Below are 23,193 nucleotides of genomic sequence, written 5' to 3'. Positions count from 1 at the left end.
ATGTTGTTCCAGGACCTTCTAGCTTTTAGGGTCTGGATTGAAAAATCTGCTGATATCCGTATTGGTTTCCCCCTGAATGTAATTTGGTTCTTTTCTCTCACAGCCTTTAAAATTCTGTCTTTATTTTGTATGTTAGGTATTTTCATTATAATGTGCCTTGGTGTGGGTCTGTTGTAATTTTGTGTATTTGGAGTCCTGTAAGCCTCTTGAACTTGATTTTCCATTTCATTCTTCAGATTTGGGAAATTTTCTGATATTATTTCATTGAATAGGTTGTTCATTCCTTTGGCTTGTTTCTCTAGGCCTTCCTCAATCCCAATAATTCTTAAATTTGGCCTTTTCATGATATCCCATAGTTCTTGTAGATTCTGTTCATGATTTCTTACCATCTTCTCTGTTTGTTCAGCTTTGTTTTCAAGGTTAAATATTTTGTCTTCAATGTCTGAGGTTCTGTCTTCCAGGTGTTCTATCCTATTGGATATGCTTTCTATGGAGTTCTTAATTTGGTTTATTGTTTCCTTCATGTCAAGGATTTCTGTTTGGTTTTTTTTCAATATCTCTAACTCTTTATTGAAATGATCTTTTGCTTCCTGTATTTGCTCTTTTAACTGTCGATTGGTGCGATCAATCAATGCTTGCATTTGCTCTTTCATCTCATCATTCAATGCTTGCATTTGCTCTTTCATCTCCTCGTTTGCTTCTCTGATCATTTTAATTATGTACATTCTGAACTCCTTTTCTGTCATTTCTTCTGCCATGCTGTCATTGGGTTTTATTGATGTAACATCTAGATTTGTTTGCAGCATTTTCTTTCCTTGTTTTCTCATGTTGTTCAGATATCAGTGGACCGCTGAGATATTGCAGATTTCCTCTGTTGATTTACAATGACCCTGAAGATTTCTATATATATCCCCTCTTAGCCTTCAGTAGGCTGAAGTCTTGGAGGAGGTTGATAATGCGGTGCTCCACAAGGAAGCTGCCTCTCTAGGAGTGGTGGCCTTCAGGTGGGGTATATTCCCTGCTAGTGGGCAGAAGTTGCTTCCACTTGTTGACCAATGGTCATCCAAAGGGGACCTAGGCTGCGGGCTGAGGCAAGGCCTGTTTGGGCCTGAGTCTCTGGTTTTACCGTCCTTGTGGGGAAACCTCACCAGGCAGGGAAGACTCACCCAGTGGGGAGGTCTCGCTGGTCAGTTTCCTCCTAGAGGTTCCCCTCAATTTACAGCTACTGCCTGGGCTGGGCTGCCTTCCTCTGCAAAGTTTCCAGGGGCCCGGCCCTACCTCCTGGGCCTGGGAGCCTCACCCTTCGCAGATGAGTCTCCTTAGGCTGCCCCTCCTCAGAGAATTTGCCCATAGGCCTGGAACCTTCGCTCCGCCCTAAGCCTGTCTCTGTGTGGCTCTTCCACCCAGAAGCCTCCTAGATCCTGGGACCCTGTTCTGCACCTAATCGCCTGGCTGCGTGGCCCCTCCTCTGAGCAGCCACCTGTGGCCCCGAACAATCGCTCTGAGTCCCAGAGACCCGCCACAGGCCTCTTCCTCTAGACAGCCGCCCAGTATGCTGGTGCGGTCACTAGGAGTCCAAGAAACTCACTTCGTGCCTCCTCCTCCCACCAACCACCCGTAGCCCGAGGCAATCAATCACTCCGAGTCGAAGTGACCCTCCCCGTTCCTCCTCCTTCTCCAGATAACCCCCCGGGTGTTCAGGAGCAGTCCCTCTGAGTGGCTCTGAATCCACGTGACCCGCTGCACGGGTCCTCTGGGCACCGCCCGGAGCTCTGGTGTGGCCCCTCAAGACCAAGCGTCCCACCACGCTTCTCCTCCAGGCAGCCCCCCTGTGTTCAGGAGCTGTCACTTTAAGACCAAACAACTCACCACTCGCCTTCTCCTCTGAGCAGCCGCCTGGAGCGCTAATGCAGTCACTGCGAGTCCAAAGGACCCGCGGCGCTCCTTCTCCTCCTTCTCCTACTCCTCCGGGCAGGCCCCGGGGTTCAGAAGTGGTCAGGGTCCAAACAGCTCGCCACGCAGCCCCTTCTCTGGCAACCGCCTGTAGTTCCCTGTAGTCACCCGAATCCAAGCGGCTGCTCCTCTTCCTCCTCGTCCTCAGGGCAGGCCCCGGGGTTCAGAAGCGTCGTTCTGATTCCAAACAGCTCGCCGCGCGGCTTCTCCTCTGGCAACCGCCTGCAGCTCTGGCGCAGTCTCTCCGAATCCAAGTGGCCACGCTCCTCTCCTCCTCCTCAGGGCAGGCCCCGGTGTCCTGAGTCCACACAGTTCTCCCCGCCACTCCTCCCCCGGGCAGCCGCCGGAGCCCCAGTGGCCGCCCCGAGTCCCAGCGCTGTGCCGAGCGGCCTCCTCTATGGCGCTCCAGCGGGGGGAGGGGCGTCTCGCCGGCAGCTCCACTTCACAAAGTTTCCTGCGTTCCGGGACCCCCGTCCCATCCGGGATGCCCCCCCAGGGGGTGAGAGTCACCCGGCTACCTTGAGTTGGCCCCAAGTGTCTCAATATCTCCTCTTTTGAATCCTGAGTTCTGGAGCAACACGTAATGCAGCCACCCTCTAGGCCGCCATCTTGAAAAACCCTCTTATTTTTAATTTCATTGATTTGTGCTCTAATTTTTATTCATTTTTTCCACCTACCTTGGACTCGATTTCCTCTTCTTTTTCTAGTTTCCTAAGATGGAAGCTTAGATCTGTGATTTTAGATCTTTCTTTTTTCTAATGCACATTAAATGCTTTAAATTTTTCTTTAAGTGCTGCTGCTTTTGCTGCATCTCACAAATTTTGATAAGTTGTGTTGTCATTTTCATTGAGTTAAAAATACTATTAAATTTGTCTTGAGATTTATTCTCTGGTTCCTGTGTTTTTTAGAAGTATAATGTTTAATTAAGGACTTAGCTCAGAGGTAGGGTGTGTGCTTAGTATGCCTAAGGCCCAGAGTTACATCCCCAGCACCACTAAAAGAAGTGTGCTGTTTAATCCCCATATATTTGGGGATTTTCCAGTGATTTTTCTATTGTTAATTTATAGTTTAATTTCACTATGGTCTGTAAGCACTTGGTATGATTTTTCTTTTCTTTTCTTTTTTTCTTTGATACCAGGGTTTGAACCCAGGTACACTTAAACACTGAGCCACATTCCAGTCTTTTTTGTTTTTTATTTTGAGACAGGGTCTCACAAAGTGACCTAGGACCACACTAAGTTGTTGAGGCTAGCCTTCAACTTGCAATCCTCTTGCCTCTCGGCCTCCCAAACCACTGGGATTACAGACATGTGCTACCATGCCCAGCATGGTTTCCATTCTTTTAAATTGGTTAAGTGTGTCTTATGGCACAGAATATGGTCTCTCTTCTTGTATGTTCCATGGGAGTTTGAGAAAAATGTGTATCCTGCCATCATGGAATGAAGTAGTCTATGGACCATAATAACATCCAGTTGATTGATGATACCGCTGAGTTCAGATGCTTAAAATTTTTAGAATATAATCATACAATGGATGTATTATTTCTATAAATAGCATTTTGAAACAAAACCAAAAACAGTGGATTAATTTTTTTTGTTTGTTTTTGGTACTAGGGATTGAATTCAGGGGCACTCCACCACTGAGCCACATCCCCAGCCCTATTTTGTATTTCATTTAAAGACAGGGTCTCACCGAGTTGCTTAGGTCTTGCTAAATTGCTGAGGCTGGCTTTGAACTCACGATCCTCCTGCCTCAGCCTCCTGAGCTGGTGGGATTACAGGCATGCACCGCCATGCCCGGCTGGATTAAGTTAAAAAGCAATGAAGAGTCAGAACAAGAGGCATCACTGGGAAGGAACCCTGCAGTCATTGCCAGGGGCTCATGTACTTCTTCTGTCAGCCTGGCCAGTCCAGCTGAGGGAATGGCAGCCATGGCAACCCAAGTGCTTGGACCCACAGATAGTGCAGAAGTGCCAAGGGAGGAACGGGCTTTGGCTGGGATGAGGATGGTGGGCTTGGTTCTGTGAAACTCTCCCAGACATAAATGCAAATACTGGTGATAGACGACTGAAGTCCAGCCAAGCCTGCTCAACTGTGATCCTAATAAAAGGCAGGGAGTTTACATTCAGGATCTATGTGTGCTTTATTTGATGAAACAATTGGGAGGCTTAGCCTTGTGTTTCTGGTTGAGCACTAAGCCTGCCAACTCATAGAACCACAGGTACCTACCAGAGAAAAGAAAAACACAACAGATGGAACTACTTTTCCAGTCCTCTCCTTGAGATACTTAACTTTCTATACCATGACCTCTTTCCTAATGGAGACAGGCCTTTATATGGGAAATAGTAGTTTTGCAAACCTGTAAATAAATGTTAAAGAATATAATTTCCCTTTAAAGTGTTTTCTGAAAACTTAACTTGCATAATGTCTCCCTCCGGCAAATTGTTAATTTATAGCCTAAATTTGCCTAAATCCTAAAAGTATCTGGTTAACTTTTATTTTTCCTCTCATAACTAGACAAGTCACCACAAGGTGACCGTCAAAGGCAAGAGGATGCATTTTACACATTTCTCAGAGTCCCTATCCATATCTACATTAAAAAGTTATAAGATTCCAATTTTGTGTGTATGTGTGTGTATGAATGTGTGCGCACGCTAGGGATTGAACCCAGGGGCACTTTAACACTGAGCCACATCCCCAGCCCTTTTTTTTTTTTTTTTTTTTTTTTGAGACAGAGTCTCATCTCACTAAGTTGCTTAGGGATTCACTTCGTTGCTGAGGCTGGTAGTGAGCTTGTGATCCTCCTGCCTCAGCCTCCCAAGCCACTGGAATTACAGGCGTGCATCACCACACCCGGCAAGATTCCAAATTTTATTTCCACTTGTAATGCTTCTTGTAGGCAACACATTGTTTTTTCTGGTTGTCCTTTTGTAAATGCAAATATACCTGAGAGTGTGTCATCAGACTGCTGTCCTGCCAGTTTACTTTCCTCAGTGACCTCTAGGATGCAGGACGGTTTAGGAAAGAGTTGTTTCATGGATTATTGTCAGTGAACAAAGGACAGAAGGCAAATTTTGTCTAAAAAAATCTAAGCTAAAAATAGTTCAAACATGATAGAAGCCTATTTCTTCCTTCTATAAATGAAAGTCAGAGGCAGGCATCTGGGGCTGGCTTCCACCTCCCAAGGTCACCTAATAGTCCATCGTGGGCTGCCAGAGTTGCAAGCCAGAAGAGTAGACCTGAAGACCAAAAGGAAAAATGTCCCTCCCTGCCAGGTCAGCTCCCATTAGACTACCTTCCTGGGTGTCCCAAAGAATTCATCTTACTGTGAACAAGTTACATGGTCACATCTAGCAGCAAGGGAAGCTGAGAAATCGAGTGTGTGTGTGTGTTTGGCGTGTGTATTGCTAGGGATTGAACCCACGCCTCACATAAGCTAGGTAAGTGCATGCCACACCCCAGTCCTGGGAAATTGAAATTTATTCCTGGTCACAACATGCCGAGCAAGTAAACAGAAAGTATGAAAGAAGTAGAGAAGAGACATTGAGGGTGGCAACTAGCCATCTCTGTGTTTGTGACTGGCCTTGGAACAACTTTAGGACAGGTAGACATTTTTCTAGGCTCTCAAGAGAAGGTTTGCTTCCTCTAGACTTCCCAGATTTGTCTAGGTTTTTCCTAGTTGAGGACAAGCTCAAGAATGAGAGTCACCTAGTTTTGTTTATTTGAAACTTCAGGCCTAAGAGCAATACAAATGCACAAAGATTCACTGAGCATGCTCCATGTGGGCCACAAGGATACATAAAGAGCCCAGTAGAGCTAGGACATGTTCCCTGAGTGACTTAGGAGCTAAGATGGTAGCATAAACCAGTGCTCCTCCAACTACTATTTTTCCAACTCATCACAGACCCATTTGTGCTGCTACTGTGGTAACACACAGGCATTCAGCAAAATCCGGACTAGTCCATTCCTGGTTCAAGATGAGTCCTCTGACCCCTGCTTAGGTGTCAACATGTCCACTTGCTGTTAGAGAGTTCTACATGCATGCTCCCAGTTTCTAGGGGGAGAGATCATCCTGCTGATATAGCCAAACCCATTGTCTTAGTCCATTTGAATTGCTATAACAAAAAGTCCATAAATTGGGTGGCTTATAAATACGAGAAAGTTATTGTTCACAGTTCTGGAGGCTGGGAAGTTCAATACCAAGGTGATGGCACTTATGTGTCTAGTTCACAGATGGAAACGTCTCCCTGTCCTCGCGTGGTGGAAGGGGCAATCGAACTCCTGAAGGCCTCTTTTGAAAGGGTACCAAGGCCGTCATGAAGACTCTGCCCTCATGACGTCATCCCTCCCTAAAGCCTCACCTCTGCATTATTATTGCTTTGAAGATTAGGTTTCATTGCATGAATCTGGAGTGACACAAATACTCAGTCCCTAGGACTCCTTAAAACAAATTTCTCAAACTTTTTTCTAATTTTTCGCTTGTGATTTCAAATGATACTCGAAACACATGTGGGTGTCAGGTGGAGCTGAAATAAATTTGTTGTGCAGTTGTTTTTATTAATGATGCTTTCTGTGGGAAGGCCCTGGTCCCCATATGAAGATAAGAAAAACAGTACATTTTAAAAAGAGTTTGAGGTGGAATTTACATATAAGCATATAACTTTCAAATATACATATTTTTTAATCACATTCTTTAATACACAAGAAATATACAAGACAAAAAGAAAGTCTGATAAAGTTCTAAGTCCCAGAGTTGGTAGCTTAGGAGGAATCAAAGAAAACAATCCTTTCCGTGGTCTCCCTGGGAAAGAAGAGGTGGCAGAAAACGGAACATAACCAGGCCCTGGGTGAATCCAATGTAGGGGCCACAATAGGGGCAAGCTCGCCACCAAAGCAAGGTGCTGATTTTCCTTGTCATGGTCCTGGCCTTGCTCCCCTGCTTGGCCTCCAGTTTTCAGAAGTCATCCAGTTCCAAGAATGGCTCCTTTAATTCCCTAACATTTTCACTTAGGGGAAAAGGTCACTTACCCTGTCATTGTTTCGGGGTCCCAGGGGAGTTGCCATCCTGCAGGATGGTGAGGGGGGATCTCCCTAGGACCTTGTTGTTTGGTTTCTGTCTATTGCGCTTAGAACCTGAAGATCGGGGACTCTCAGGGTCTTTTGAGGGACTGTCTGAACTCTGGCTGGCCACAGGGGTTTCTATGGCATGTCTTGCATCCTCCTGGGAAGACACCTATTTGGAAGGGAGCTCAGGGTCATTCCAAGGTAGCTTCTGGTCTTCAAGGGATAACTGAGTATCCAAAGGCAAATCCAGCTCAGAAGATAAAGGTACTCGCAGGGGGCAGAAGAGATTCTGGGGGAAGATTTGATTTGGAGCCTTCACTCTCAAATGCTTCACTTAGCTCTTTCACCAGTGGACTCTGAGGGTCTGCACTGCTGGTCTTCATAGGTGTCCATGCAATGCCAAGGGTAGGAGAGCAGGGATCTGAGTCCTGGGCCTGTTTTGGACCTTTCAGCTGTTCTCCTCCTGGTAGGTTTGATTGTGGAGAGCTCTCCACCTGGGTGGGAGTGCATTGAATGCCGGCACTAGGTGAATGAGGGTCTGCTACTCGAGCCAGATGCTTGTTGTGTGGTGGAGCCCGCACTAGAGTGACTGGGACGCTCTTGGCTGAGCCCATCTTCATTAGGGGAGGGAACAGGGCCCAGCAAGGGTAGAAGAGAGGATGCCGAACCCCAACTCGACTTTTGGGTGCACACCAGCTCCAGAATCAACCCCCCAAATATACATATTTGGATGACTTTTAACAAATGCTTATACTTGAGTAACCAACTCCCTACTCAAGATGTGGAATATTGGAGCTGGAGGTATAGCTCAGTGGTAGAGACTGCTTGCTCAGCATGCACCAGGCCCTGGGTTCAATCAACAGCACCACAAAAAAAAAAAAGGTATAGGATACTTCAGTCACCCTAGAAAGTTCCCTTATGCCCTCTTTAAGTATTCCTCCTGAATCCTGCGTCCCTCTTCTGAGGTCAACACTGTTCTTAATCCTATTGCCATAGCATAGATTATTTTCTAGAACTTAAATGGAATTACACAGTTTGGAATTACCAAACTCTTGGTTTGGTTTCCTTCATTCAACCTACTGTTTTTGAGAATCATCTATATTGTTTTGTCAGTAATGGATTCCTTTGGATGGTTGAATGGAATGCTACCATATGCACGGATTGTCGTTTTTTTTAACATAGACTCTTGCCACATACTATGCTAAGCACTTCTCAGACCAGGTCCCAGAGGAAAGAGGGTGTGATCGCCATTTGCAGGGGATTTCTATTTGTGATTTTGTCTTGTTGTCCAGTATCAGCCCTCAGTCTTATTGGCACAGGGATCCTGTGTGTTCTCCAGGTTTCCTTCTAACCCAGTAACTTCCCTTTTTGTTTAATGGAGGCAGACTTGGTTTCTATACTTGCACACGAGACCATTACTGCTGCACTTACTTTTATCTACATTGTACAGATAAAGAAACCAAGGCCCAGGGTCAATGACCCAACTGCTAGATGGTACAATGAGGATTAGAACCAGTCAAGCTTACTCCACACCGAGAGAGACCACGTGGGAACTTCTCTGGTAATACCAGGCTCACTGCAGCCCCGTGACTTTGTTTCCACGCTGTGGCACTGAGGACAAACATGGGTGTGCTGGCATAAGGACAAATGCACTGACCCTGCTGGGTGTGGAGGTGCACGCCTGTAATCCAAGCAGCTCAGGAAACTGAGGCAGGAGGATCACAAGTTCAAAGCCAGCCTCAGCAACTTAGGCCCTAAGCAACTTAGTGAGACCCTGTCTCAAAATAAAAAATAAAAAAGGCCTGGGGGTGTGGCTCAGTGGTAAAGTGCCCCATGTTCATTCCCATCCCCCCCCAAAAAAATAGATAAAAAATAAATGTTTTGTAGCTCTCTGCTTCTTCTGGAAAGACCAACAGGAGAGACTGAGATGGTTCCAGCTCAAACCTCTCCAAGCAGCTAAATCCTGCATTTAACCCACTCACTTAACCATTTCTCTCTTCTTCGGATCAGAAACAAAAACCTAGCCCAGAGCACTGTACAATCTTCCACGCCTTTCTGTGGCTTAGTTGAGCATTACATTTAAACCCTTATTCTGATCTTTGTTTCATGTTTACAGAAGTGGATTCCTTTTATTCCTTTCCCCTGACAGGAATAATCCCTCTGGAATTTAAGCTTTTAAAGCGTGCTTCCTTGGGTTATTTGAAAGACAGCCCTTGGGACTGTCCCTTTGCACACCATACTTCTTCTGCATAGTGGGGGCTGTGGCTGGCTCAGGGCCCCATGGGGACACACACCTTGGTAAACCCTGGGGTATGGCAAGCTCAGACAGTCGCAAGGAGGAAGCTTTCAGCACAAATCCAGCTTCTCCCCTCCCTGCTTCCTTCCATTTTTACACCAGCACACACCGAGGGCAAGGGGTGGGCAGAGGCTATCAGCAGGAAGGGAGGAGCAGGCGGGAGAAGATGACATGACCTGTTACCTGCTGCCAGCCAGGAAGGATGAAGCCTTGGTCAGCCTCCCAGGGACAGAGCTTCTCGTTTTTCCAGAATACTGGCTAATGAAACATGAGGACAGCTTCGAGGGGGACCACAGAGTGTGGTGAGCGAGTGGTAGAATGCCAGAGCCCTTCAGTGAAGGACTTGGTGGCCAGCTGCTGGGAAGAGGGCGGTGGGCAGGCAGCTCACACGCAGAGACTGAGGGCAGCAGGAGGTGGAAAAGCCTGGTTATGTCAACTGAGCTGAGGACATTTAGAGCCCCCCCCCCCCCCCGAGGGTCAGCGCGGGTGGCCTGTGGGCCTCAGCTCAGCTCACCTCACCCTCTGCCTGTCCTGCTGCCTTCCGCCCTGCCCAAGGGCAGTTCCCAATGTGCCCGAGAGTACCCTCAAGCCTGCTTCCCTGGCAGCCCAACCTACAAAACAGATTCTTGGTATGCAAATAACACACTTAACATATAAAAAATACAGCATAATCCTATAGTTGGGCTTTACATGATAATTACAACATGAATTTTTTAAATCCAGACTCCCTGTATGTCCCACCAGTCCTTCACACACACCTTGGTGTACATTTGGAGATTCAAAGGCTTACAAGGTCGCTTACACGAGGTGTCCCCTTTTACAGAAGAATCAGTCAAGGGACAAACAAGATAAATCACTCCCCCAAGGTGTGTACCTTAGAGGAGAGCTAGCATTTACCCCCAGGCAGGCTGGTTCCAGAATGCATGCTCTCAGAGCACAGTCCCCACTGCCTGTCATTACTCTGTCCATCTTGAGACTATTTCTCCCTGCCATGCTGGGTTATGAGGTCAAGGATTGCAACTTCATTTTAAACACTGTTATGATCAGAGCAGGAAAAAAAAAAAATTGAAATGTAAGAGAAAAGAATAGCTTGAGCTTGAATATAAATGGAAAAATCTCAAAGTAAAATCTTTAGAAGTTAAAAAATATGACTTTCATAGAAATATCAAAAGAGCATATCCCAAACGTTGAATGGATCATGTGGGTTTCTAAGGGTTGTTGTAATGTACTGACTGGTAGGTGGCTTAAAACAACAGATTTATTCTCTCACAGTTTTGGAGGCTAGGAGCCCAACATTGAGGTGTCATAGGGCCTTGTTCCTTCCAGAGATTCTGGGAGAAAAGACTTCCTCTTTCAGCTCCTGGTGGCTGCCTACATTCCCCAGCCTCTGTGACATCTGACTCTGGGTCTTTACCTCTTCTGTCTCAAATAAGGACACTTGTCTCAGATTTAAGTCCTAGAAGGGAAATCCAGGACAATCTCATCTCAAGATCCTCAACCTAATTACATCTTGCAGAGGCCCCTTTTCCAAATGAGGTGGCATTCACAGGGATTTGGTTAGACAAGGACATGTCTTTTGAAGTCCACCTTTCAAGCCACCACGCTCATTCATGAGGGAACCAGCATGATGGAAAAGTTAATTCAAAGGGAAATTCAAGGAACAGAGGTTTATCTAGTCAGTCAGCAAAGGCACGCTGAAATAACTCTGCACAAATTGAATGGTTAATGTCTTCCAGGGCGATAAAACTGTAACCTTTGAGGTTATCTTTTCTCACAGACAGAAATCTATTTGGGCAAAAATCTATAACTGAACATGTGACTGGGTCTAATCAATAGTAAATCAAACGAGGTGCATTTCCTAGATCAGTGTTCTTCAATAGAACTTTCTGTGTTGATGGAAAGTTCTGTATCTCTGCCATCCAACGCACTAGCCACGTTGCAGATGCTCCCGGGCGGCACATAAACACAGGGTGGTTGAGAAACCGAATTTTTAATTTTATTTACTTTTAATTAATGAAGGTTTCATATAAATAGCCACAGATGCCTGGTGGCTACTGCCTTGGATGGTGCAGTCATAGAGAATCAACTAATCCCTTACAAGGCCAAATAGACAACTCTCTAACAGGATATTGAAAATACATGCTGTTGCCTTCGTTTCGCATTTTCATGATTTTTCTTAATACCACTTACTTTAGAAGGTGCAACCTATGAGCCATGATGGGGGCCGTGGAGGACTGGCAATCGACATCCACTTCTCCTAAGTGAAAGCACTTCCATTTAATTCTAGTCCGTCATGGCCCTATCGCCAGAACTATCTTTCTCTTTTTTAGAAGAAGTCAGACTTGTGGCTTTTTATGCCAAATCTCTTATTATTTAGATATTAGTCAGGTGGGTAATCTCTGCTCTTAGGGGATTTGGCCCACGTGATGGAACCTCTCATGATCTTTATTTTTAGTTAATCTTCCTAATATGCCATGCCATCCAGCACCATGTGTGGCACATATTAGACCCACCCCGCAGCAGAACAATTAATTTCATTTTCACAAACAATTATTGAGTGCCTACTGTCTGCCAGAGACTATCCGGGAAATGCATAATGATAAGGATGAATAAAACACCCCTCTTGTTCTCGTGGGTTCCCATTCTGGTAGAGGCACAACACAAAGTTGTGTGGCATCAGAGCACCGGGTGTCCCAGGAATCATGGTAACAATTAGGGACTAAGGTGACAGCTGAGCTGAATCTTGAGTAAAAGCTGGTCAGATGCAGTGAGATGGACATGGCATACTGAGCAGAGGCAACACTGGGTCAGAGAGGAGAAGGTATGTCCATGGGCACAATGTGGTTTTTGAGAGAAACTTCTAGCAATCAGCAGGACTAGAGATTAACATTTGAAGCCAGAATTAGCTGGAGGTAAAAATTAGAGAGGAGGCCAGGGTCAGATCATGGAAGGTATTAGAGTCTATGATATGAAGGATGCCCTATGCCTGGCTTATCAAGACTATGGAATGAATGAATGGTGGGTGCTTTCGTTCAATAAATAGTCTCCAAAAACTTGGCATTGAAGATACTGGGGCAACTGGTAACTCAAATTGTGGAGTCTTCCTTTTTATGGTGTTTGCATTCCAGTGGAATGAGAGAAATGGTAAACAAGTAAGCACATGCATAAATAAGAATTCTAGATAGAATTCGTCAGAAGGAAACCAGAATGAGGGAGAGAACGTCTGGGAATTAGGAGTCGGGTAATTAGGTAGCTGCTCAAGGAAGGTAGTATTCGATCTGGGACTGGAATATCCAAGAGCAGCCAGAAGTATAATGATTTAGATTCTAGAAGGACAGCATTTCAAGTCCTAAATCAATTAGTAACATTGTTTTTATAGCTAAACCATACACACACACACACGCACACACACATGCACACACACATGCACATATGCACACACACATGCACATATGCACACACACGCGCACACACACACATGCACACACACATGCACATATGCACACACACGCACACACATTTTAAAAATTTCACTTTTAATCTTATTTCTTTAATACCACTTCTATTCTTAGAGTGCACTCCCTTTAATCTGGGCCTACATGAACATGTATTTTGTAAAATTGATCATAATCAACCATATATATGATTTTGTAGTCAGTTCCTTTCATTTAACGTCTTAGCATTTTCCGTGATGACCATGATAGTCCTGACCATTATAATTTTCAATTCCTGCTCTATTGTGCATCCAGTGGGCCTAACATACAGTCATTAACTTTCCCCTGGTGGCACACTTAGGCAGTTTTACAAATTTTCATGCTTATGAACATAAACATTTTTACACACACATAATTTTCCTTGTGTCATATAATTTCCTTAGGATACATTTCCTAAAATGGGAGATTTCATGTTGTCGGGCTTTCGTTACAGGTTGTCATAGTTGTTTTCCAAAAGAGGTAAGAAAGAAGAAAAGGGTAGGGAGGGAGAATAGAAGGGAGAGAACAAGAATATAAGCAAGCAAAATTCCAACCATTGACGGTCTCTTCTTCATGTGTCTGCGGTGCCTGGTACACAGCAAGGGCTCAATAAAGGAATGAGTGGCTGACTTCCATGCTCAAGTTTTACAGTTCAAAATTGATTTGTAGCTCTATTTGTTGTTGTGCCAGTCAGGAGTAAATATTTTGTATCACTCTGCTTTTGTAGCTTTGGCTTTCGATTTAAACAATGACAACAACTGAAGCTAAATAGATGTTTCTGGAGATTGGACCAAGAAAGCAGACTGAGCATATGTGTTAACCTTGCCTCCAAATCCCTTGAAAAGACTTAAAAGATACACATTTTTAAGGTATACATCTGTGTTAGCTTTCCATTGCTGTGACAAAATACCTGAGATAAACAAAAGAAAGATTTCTTTTGGCTCAGAAATACAGAGGTTTCAGACCATGATCACTTGGCCCTGTTGCCTTTCGGCCTGTGGTGAGCCAGAACAACGTGATGGGAACCTGGAAGCAGAAGGAACTGCTCACTTCATGGCAACCAGGAAATAGAGAGAGGAAGGGATTCCAGTGTCCTCTTTAAGGGCATGCCCCTGATAACCTCACTTCCTTCCACAAGGCCCCACCTCTCAAAGATTCCACCATCTCCCAGTAGCACCACAGGCCAGTGACCAAGCCATTAACATACGGACCATGGACAGAAAATTAAGATCCAAATAGTAACAATATCCATTTATGTGTGTGTGTGTGTGTGTGTTCAGATACCCCATCCAGCACCGCCCCCAGCCACTGGACCCAGGCCACAGTCAACAGAAACAATATTCACAGAGAGCCCTACAGGGCCTACACTTAAAGATGGGCAGTGTTGGGCTGGGTTCTTACAAACAGCCTTGCAGATAAAAATCAATGGGAAACTGATTTATTAGAAAATGTTAGGACTGGGGAGATAGCTCAGTTGGTAGAGTGCTTGCCTTGCAAGTACAAGACCCTGGGTTCAATCCCCAGCACCCAAAAAAAAAAAAAAAAAAAAAAGAAAATGTTCCCAGGAAAACGAAAGTGTGATCGTGAATGGGACCCTTCAGAGGATGACTGACAGAATGCAGGGCCCACTGCAGAGCCACATCAAGCTGGGAGGGACCAGGGGAATTATATCCCCTGTGCCTGTCAGTATCTAAACTGCCCCGGGGACCTAAACTCCCAGGCACTTCTGGCTCTTGGTGTGTGCTGGCAGAGGGCCATCCAGCAGGCAGAGGCCAAGGCCAGCGATAGACACAGACCCTGGCTGTGGGGAGTAAAACCCTGAGGAGCCTGCTCGGACTCAAAGGAGGTGAATGGAATCCTGCAGCTGAGGCTTCCAGCTCACAGCAGGAACTACCAGGAAAACTGACCCCATGAAAGGACACCTCAGGTTTAACCAATGGAAGAATAAACATCTGGGAAAACAGTTTGTTGAAAAAAGCGGAAGATGACTGAAATAAGTTTAACCACTATCCTCATAAATGTAGTAGAAGTAGAAGCAGATATTACATCTGTGGAATCTTGAGATCTCTGAGAGGAGATCTTGAAGTATTTGATCACTGGACATTAAAAAAAAAAAAAAATTCCCATTCAGATGGACTAACCAGCTGAATGGGAACAGCAGAGATACAACGTAGAAGATGCAAGTCAGGAATCCCTGAAAAGAGTTGAAAAGTAAGAAAGAAAAGTTAGGAAGAGCCAGGTCTGGTGGCATACACCTGAATGCCAGCGACTCAGGAGACTGAGGCAGGAAGATCATGAGTTCAAAACCAGCCTCAGCAAAAGCGAGGCGCTAAGCAGCTCAGCAAGACCTTCTCTAAATAAAATACAAAATAGGGCTGGGGATGTGGTTTAGTGTCCCAGAGTTTAATCCCTGGTACCCCACCCCCCAAAAAGGGCTGGGGATGTGACTCAGTGGTAAAGTGACCCTGGGTTCAATCCCTGATACAAAAAAAAAAGGAACATGGAATACATTTTCATAAATTGCTACATCCAACTAAGAACATTTCTATAATGAGAGAACAAAGAGGATAGATGGAAGAAAATATTTTAAAAGATGACAGAAGAAAAATGTCCAAGGTTAATGAAAATGCATGATTCCTCAGGACAAAAGTACCCAAGACTCAAGTAGGAAAAATGCCACATAGATTGTGGTCACATCCTGGTGAAATTTCTGAATATCAAGGACAAAGAAAAAACCCTGTATCTTCATAAGAGAAAAGCAGATTGTGCACAGGAAGAGAGAAAGAGGGATGGAGAGGGAGGGAGGGAGAGAAAAGGGAGGGAGAGGAAGAGAGAGACCACATGCTCATTAGCAATAGTAAACTGAAGACAACGAAGCTAGATCTTTAAAATCCTGACAGAAAAAAAATGTGAACAAAGACTTCAAGAGAAAATATCATTCACCGCGGAACAAGTAAGTGGGCATTGCAGGAAAGCAAGGACTCAGAAAAACAGACCATTCACAAACTCTGTTTGAAAGGATTGCTGAAGAATGAACTCGGACAAAGCAACAAAATTTAATTTAAGAAGAGCAGCAGCATCGAGAAGCAATTGGAAACTGTAATGAGAAAACAAACTGGCGGAATGTAATGTTGAGAAAAACAAGTATTAATCGGGATTCCCATTTGTAGAACACTTACTGTGCACTTGCAACAAATGGCAACATTGCTTATCATCTTCAAAAAAAAAAAAAAGTGTGGACCAAAGAACATTTCCAAATGCATAGACTCTGTGATATTTTAATGAACTTGACAGTAAATTGCTAAATGCACAGAGACAGGTCCCCCACAATCTTGACCTGATCACTCAATTTGCATGAAGGTACAAAATTAGTCTGGGAGGGGTCACTTGCCTAAGGTGTTTGTCAACGGAACAGTCTGTCCCTGAGGAGGAATCCTGGATTAATTCACAGTGCCGCTGGTGTGCACTCTCTCTTCTCAAACCACAGGTTCTCTTATTTTGTAAAACTTTTGGTTGACTCAGAATGAATTTGTATAATTTCCCCCTCTGGTCTTTCTATTAGAGCACTTAAATTATTCCACTGAAACCTGCCAAAAGCTTTCAGACCTTTAGCATTGACTGGGAAGTGAAATTGAATAACAAATGAGCTCAAGTCAAGGAAGAGACTCTTGCTAGAAAAGAACGGCCCGAGCTGCTTTGCACCAGTTTTGCGGCAGACCCCCTTTTTATAAGCCTGCCAGAAGTTTTCTCTAGTTGATCTGATGCTTGGAGTTAGCTGGCTCCTTCCAGGGCAGGCGGAGAAAGGGCCCTTTTTGCTTCTGAAGCCCTGTGCATAACTTACGTGGTTCATTTTTGTTTCGGTACCAGGAACTTCAGTGATATCCATCTCCTGAGGGATTCGAGATTGTTAATTACTTTCTGGGCAGAAAGGGAGCCCTGGAGCTTGGCAGGTTCTCCAAAAATAGAGGCTATAGGTTATTTTTAAAAATCTTCATCCAGGGATCATGACCGTGAGTCACATCTATCTCCAGAGCGTGCCTGCTGAAGGAAAACCACACGGCTCTGTGGACGCTTTAAACCCTCCCTGAAACGTTTCCACCTCTGCAGAACCAACAGTCACACCAACCCACCGATGAGGAAATGGAGAAGAATTTGTGCATGTGGAATTTGAAGACCCAGTTTAGTTTAAAATAGATAACTCCGTGTCCAAGGGATGTGAAGTGCTTTCTAAGCATGAGCTCTTACCAGTGTCTGTCATGCTGCAATCGGCTCCGTTTACTTATTGCTAGCTTTTTTTCTTTTCCATTTCCAGGAATATTCATAATCTAATGAAGAACTATTCACTGAGGAGGAGTTCCGTGGCATAGGAGGTATCAGTCTTCCCCAAGACATCAATTTCACTTGCTTACAGAACATTAAAAAGAAATTTTAAGTGATAAATGCATTAATCTACAGCTACTTATGATTAGACTGTTCTGGCTAAAATGGAATACATTATCTGTAAGACATCTTTCATACTCCCAAGGCACTTTAAAATAATGAAAACATATAAAATAATATCTAAGTAATTAAAGTAATGGCAAATAAAAACTTAGCACTATATGGAATTGCCTATCGGAGTAATACATCTCTTTTTATAAGCCCTTTGTGATATTGCTATTAATTTTTAAGTAACAAAATATTGCTCTTGAACCAAAAAACGGGATATTAACTAACACATACACTATTAATTGCTTTGCAAATGCCAAGTGCTAAATTCTAGTTTATAAAAATAAACCTTTGAGGGCATCTAATGAAATCTATTCATAGTGCCCACTTCTGAATCATCTAAGGAGCAGAGGAGACTCCCATAGAGAAGCCATAAAAATTGCTTCATAAAAAAAAGAGACCCCCGTGTCTCTTCTGTGGGCAGGTTTGTGTGCATCAGGAAGCCTGGTATTGTCCGCCCTCTCCTCCACCTCAGAGTCATTCTTTCCGTTAGCCCAGCCCCTTCCTTGATGACTCAGGTATTTACGCTCCCATTCCCTCCCCTCTAATGGGTCCTTTGAGCCACAAAGTAAGACCCTGCTTGAACTTCTTAAAACATTGTCGCTTTCTTATAGATGATATGATGATATCCTGTTTCCAGACCAGCCTGTTCTCGTGATGTCTCTACTCCCGTGTGTCCCATAGAATTGGCTTTGTGACCCAATTTTTCTTTATTCGCTGGAGTGTGATTGATTCAGCATATCCTGAGTCACGCAACCCCAGACGAACTCATTTTCCTGGGGACTGCACTCAATGTCTTGTGTACTTGTCACTCAACCTCCAGCCAGGACTACAGCTAAGAGTGGCAATGCATCATTTAAGGAGGCACTCATTCTCAGGTTCATGTAGGCACAGGGCTGCATTTGCACAACACCGAGAATGTGAGCGCTTCCTTAAATTTTGCTCCCTAGGCACCTCAGAGGCCTTACCCAAGCCCTGACAGATTCATAGTCCAGCTTTCCCAACCCTCAGGTTGCAAGCAGATTTCACTGAAAATTATAAACATCAACAGAGAAGGGAGTTGAAGTAGATTATTACTTTTCCTACCATTGTCTGCAAGGAACATCTTATATTTCATGAAAATTATTTCTAGAACAGGTGAAATGGACTCCTCAGCTTTCAAAACCAATTTTTTAAAACCATTTCTGACCCAGCATTTTGGTACACTAGGGGGACAATGCTCTGCTCATGCATAAAACCATGAAGTCAGCCAGGAATTGGTAGGTAGCACACTCCTGTAATTCCAGCAGCTCAGGAGGCTGAGGCAGGAGAATCATGAGTTCAAAGCCAGCCTCAGCAACTTAGGCCCTAAGCAATTTAGCAATATCCAGTCTCTAAATAAAATGTAAAATGGGCTGGGGATATGGCTCAGCGGTTCAACCTCTGGTACCTAAATATATAAATAAATAAAATGAATATTTTTTTTATTTTTTTATTTTTCATTTATTTATTTATTTATTTATTTATTTGTAACAGGGTCTCTTTCTATGACCCTGGGTAGCCTTGAACTTCTTCAAATGATCCTCCTGCCTCAGCCTCCTGAGTAGCTGTGACTACAGGTATACACCACTGCACCCAGGCATCTCATATTTTTAAGATGACTCATTTTTCTTCTTAGAGTTTCAATGTATATAAATAATTTAAAGGACCCGAGAAATCCTGAGGGAGGGAAAAGTTGTCTGTTTAAATTTGTTGTAACCAATATTGACTAAAAAACCCTTTTCAGGGCTGGGGATATAGCTCAGTTGGTAGAGTGCTCTTACCTTGCATCTGGGTTCAATCCCCAGCACTGCAATTAAAAAAAAAAAAAAAAAAAAAAAACTCTTTCAGAAGATGGGGGACACAGAAGTGGCATTCTGGGGGACTTGCTTTAGAAAGTCATAATGGAATAGATGGGTGTTGGATTTAGAATGGCAGACTTGGATTCTAAGCCTGCTGAAGAGTGATGGGGCTCTGCAGTCTAACTCACCTTGTTTCCAAATCTGTCACTAGAGGAGGTTAGACCAGATGAAGTGTTAGACAAAAGGGCCCTAGGACTCATCTCTCCCTTCCTTCATGGGCAAACGCCCTCCCCTGGTGGGCAAAAGCAGCCTTGGATACTCACATGCCAGCCCCAAGAGGGCTGTTCTTATTAGAGACAGGATCTCACTGAGTAGCTGAGGGCCTCGCTAAATTGCTGAGGCTGGCTTTGAACTCTCGATCCTCCTGCCTCAGCCTCCTGAGTCACAGGGATTATGGGTATGCGCCACTGCACCTGCTGCAGGCCGAGAACAACCTTCCATGTGGCATTCCAAGAGAACCCAGGGAAGCATCCTCAGTCTGGAAATTTGCTGTCCTTACAGATATCAGAAACACCTTTAGGTAAAATCAAACCACAGAGTGACTGAGTGATGCTGGCCCCTCCAAACCTTTCAGCCTCTTTAATAAGGCTCATGCTTTTGATTCTGAAGTATAGTTGACTTCAGTTAATTCCAGCTTCGAGTGAACCTTGGATGTTAACACTGATTAATTGTCAGCCTAATCTTTATTCAAATATATCAATACTTTTAAGGCCAATATAAAAAAAAGTAAATATTTGCCTCTTGAGCTAAAGTAGCTGCCTTTTTTTAACAACAAATAGACTTTCCTTGAATCACTAATGACCATTTTTTATCATTTTTTTTTTTCTCCCAGGTTTTGAGAGAGCTTGTCTGGCAAACTCTATTTACTAAGTCATTAATTTGCTTTCCCTAAAAAATATTAATCCAAAATGCATGTCACTTGGCTGGCTTCCCAGCCAAAAGCAAAGACACGTGTTATCTGAGTTATATTTATTCATTCACTTTTAAGCTTTCATTTATTAGCTAGCATCTAAGTGAACTGTTCAGAACTCCATGGTTCTGTTTAACCACATACCTAGTGAGTACGAGGGAATTCTCGTGCCCGGCTGCCGCTTGCACACTTGAGGAATGGAATTCAAGCACGTTTTAAGTTTGCTCACTGGCTTGGTTCTCAGTGGACAGCTCAGGAACCTTCTCAGGAGAGCTTGTGTCCACTAAAATCTCCTATTCTCAGCATAATAAACCTGTCGTCAAGACCCTAAAACAGGAACTGGGCTTGTAGCTCAGTGGTAGGGCCCTTGCCTAGCACATGTGGGGCTCTGGGTTCCATCCTCAGCACCGCATAAAAATAAATAAATAAATAAAACAAAAGGCCAGGTGCAGTGGCACACACCTGTAATCCCAGGGGCTCGGGAGGCTGAGGCAGAAGGATCGCAAGTTCAAAACCAGCCTCCGCAAATTAGTGAGACCCTGAGCAACTCACTGAGACCCCTTCTCTAATAAAAACACAATAAAGGGCTGGGGATGTGATTCAGTGGTTGAGTGACCCTGGGTTCATGCCCCAATACCAAAATAAATAAATAAAATAAAACAAAATAAAAGCATGTGTCCATCTACAACTTAAAAATTTTTTTTTTTTAAATAGACCCTAAAACATTGGTGGGGAGTGCTGTTAACTGCAGACCCCTGATGCTCCTCGCCAAGGCCCCACCCCCAACATTCCACAGGTGTCGCTCTCTGCCCCAACTGATCCGCCCCAACCTGTAAGTTCATAAAAGTTCGGGTGCAGAATATGCTGACCTTTTTCCTATCCCTGGAGAGTGGTGGTTGGGTTTATCATTCCCCAAAGCTGAGGGACCAGCCTTTGAGATTCAGGATTACTTTGTCTTGGGATTCATTCACTCATCCACCCAAAAAAAGGTTCGTTGGTGTCAGGGAGACACTAAGGGTAGATGCAAAGATAAAAGACACCTGGTCCATGTTTTCAGGAGCACGATCTTTGGTGAGAGAGAGGATTCAAACAGATCAACTTCACCAGCGCTGGAGACGGGTAGCATTTCCAAGATAACTGTCAGCCCTCTCTCCCGCACCAGTTTTTCACATTCCCCACCCCCCACCGCCCCATCCCACCCCTCCTGTGGAGTCAGGCTGTTAGGCAGCTGCTAACTCACTGCCCCAGGGGAGGATGTGCCTGGGCCGAGCAGAAACAAAAGCTCTTTCCTGCTTAACTCCAAGAACTGACACAGGTTTGCAGAAGTAAAATGTTAGAAAGGATTGACATTTATGGGAAGGTTTCCCCCAGGGTTGGAAAGGGAAGACTTGGAGGAGTGGGGGCGGGGGAAGACATCTGCAGCAAAATGCTAGAGATTTGTGAAACTCAAGAGCTGGGACCCCTGTGCCCTGCTTCCCCTCCAGCCCCACGTGGGAGGCCAGGCCCTACAGGAAATGACTGGTGTGTCCAAGCAGAGTGTCCAGGACTGTGGTGTCCAGGATTCCCACCCCAGGGAAGACAGAAACAGCAGATGGGGTCCCTGCTCCAACACAGGACCCCATGGCAGCTCAGGCTGACCTGCACAGAGTGATAACCAAGGACCCAACAACCCACTCCATACCTTGACAGTCCAAAAGCCCCCTGAGGAAAGGAAGAAACTTGATTTAGATCCAGGTTCCATAGCCTAGAAAGAATGGAAACGTAAAACAGAAATTAGTGAGTCATTTTTAAAAATTAAGTCATGTTGATCAAGTTTGGGGGCAAACACCTGTAATCCCAGATATTTGGAAGGTTAAGGCAGGAGGATCACAAATTCAAGGGCGGCTTGTGCAATTTAGCAAGACCCTGTCTCAAAATAGAAAAATAGAAAAAAGGATGTAGCTCAGTGGTAGAGCACATGTCTAGTGTGTGCAAAGCCCTGGGTTAGAGCTCCAGTACAGGGTGAGGGGGGTGCATTTATCCTCATCAATTATAGGCTGAGATTCCTGTTCACCACCTGTGCTGGGGACAAGGGGAAACATGGATGGTCTTCTGAGCAGAGGCTGGGACTTGCAGAGTTCCCTTCCCAAGCATCATCCCAAACAGGTGATGCTCTTGCCTTCTTGGAAGTCAAGTGCCTCCTGCCTCAACAGACAAGAGCCCACCTCTGCATGGCCACGGTCACTTGAAACCCCAGGCTTAGGATAAGGGCACTGTGCCCTGATGCTAAGGACTTAATGTCAAAGACCAGCTATAAATAACCCTGAGGAAGAGCAGAGAGAGAACTCATTCTCCAAGCCAGGACCAAACCGTTTGGATAGCAGTGTAGACAGGGATAACTCGGGCAAAGAGAAGCCAGTGGGAAAATCTGTCCTGTTCCCTTTACCCAGATTCCTAATCCTTTTTTCTCTGCAAGGTTTTAATAGCTACAAATTGGGTAAGAGGAAAGAGGAAAGGTTTAATTTGTCCTTTTAACACCTACAAAAGTAATAAAAATCATGCACACGTACCAACACCTTAACAAAATATCGTAATTACACAGAGAAAGCTAAAAAAATTTTAAAATAAAGAGAGAAAGCTAGGGATGTAGTTCAGTGATAGACTACTTGCCCCGCAGGTGTGAGGCCTGGGGTTCCATCTCCAGCAGAAAGAAAAAATAGAGGAAGCTCATCTTCTTCACAAAACGCAGGAAACTGAATCCCCAGAATTAATAATACATCTTGACTAAAATCCAGTATTCAACAGATAAAGTTTGGTAGATGACTTTTCTTATTCTTTTTTCTTTTTGTACTGGGATTGAACCCAGAGGTGCTTTATCATTGAGCTACATTCCCAGTCCTTTAAAAAAAAAAAAAAATATATATATATATATTTTAATACATATATTTTTAATATTATATATATATTTTTTTCAAGACAAAGTCTCGCTAAGTTGCTAAGGCTGGCCTGGAACTTGTGATCCTCCTGCTTTAGTTTCCCAGTCATTGGGATGATGGTCGTGCACCACTGTGCCCAGCAAGACCACTTTTTTTTTTTTTTTTTTTTTATGGTACTGGGGATCAAAACCAGGGCTTTGTGCTTATGAGGCAAA

General features: G+C 44.3%; 1 long non-coding RNA gene and 1 pseudogene across 2 annotated transcripts in view; one reads left to right on the top strand and one right to left on the bottom strand.

The window, feature by feature from the left end:
* LOC306646013 overlaps positions 1–23,193 on the top strand; it is a 110,199-nt gene that overhangs the window by 61,210 nt on the left and 25,796 nt on the right. The window lies entirely within an intron of this gene.
* LOC306647257 (cell division cycle-associated protein 3-like) lies at positions 6,778–7,630 on the bottom strand (annotated as a pseudogene). The gene has a single exon. The product of its transcript is annotated as a cell division cycle-associated protein 3-like (transcript).

The sequence above is a fragment of the Sciurus vulgaris genome (assembly GCF_902686455.1).
Source record: "Sciurus vulgaris genome assembly, chromosome: 16".
Lineage (NCBI taxonomy): Eukaryota > Metazoa > Chordata > Mammalia > Rodentia > Sciuridae > Sciurus > Sciurus vulgaris.
This window is presented reverse-complemented; position numbering and strand designations above follow the sequence as displayed.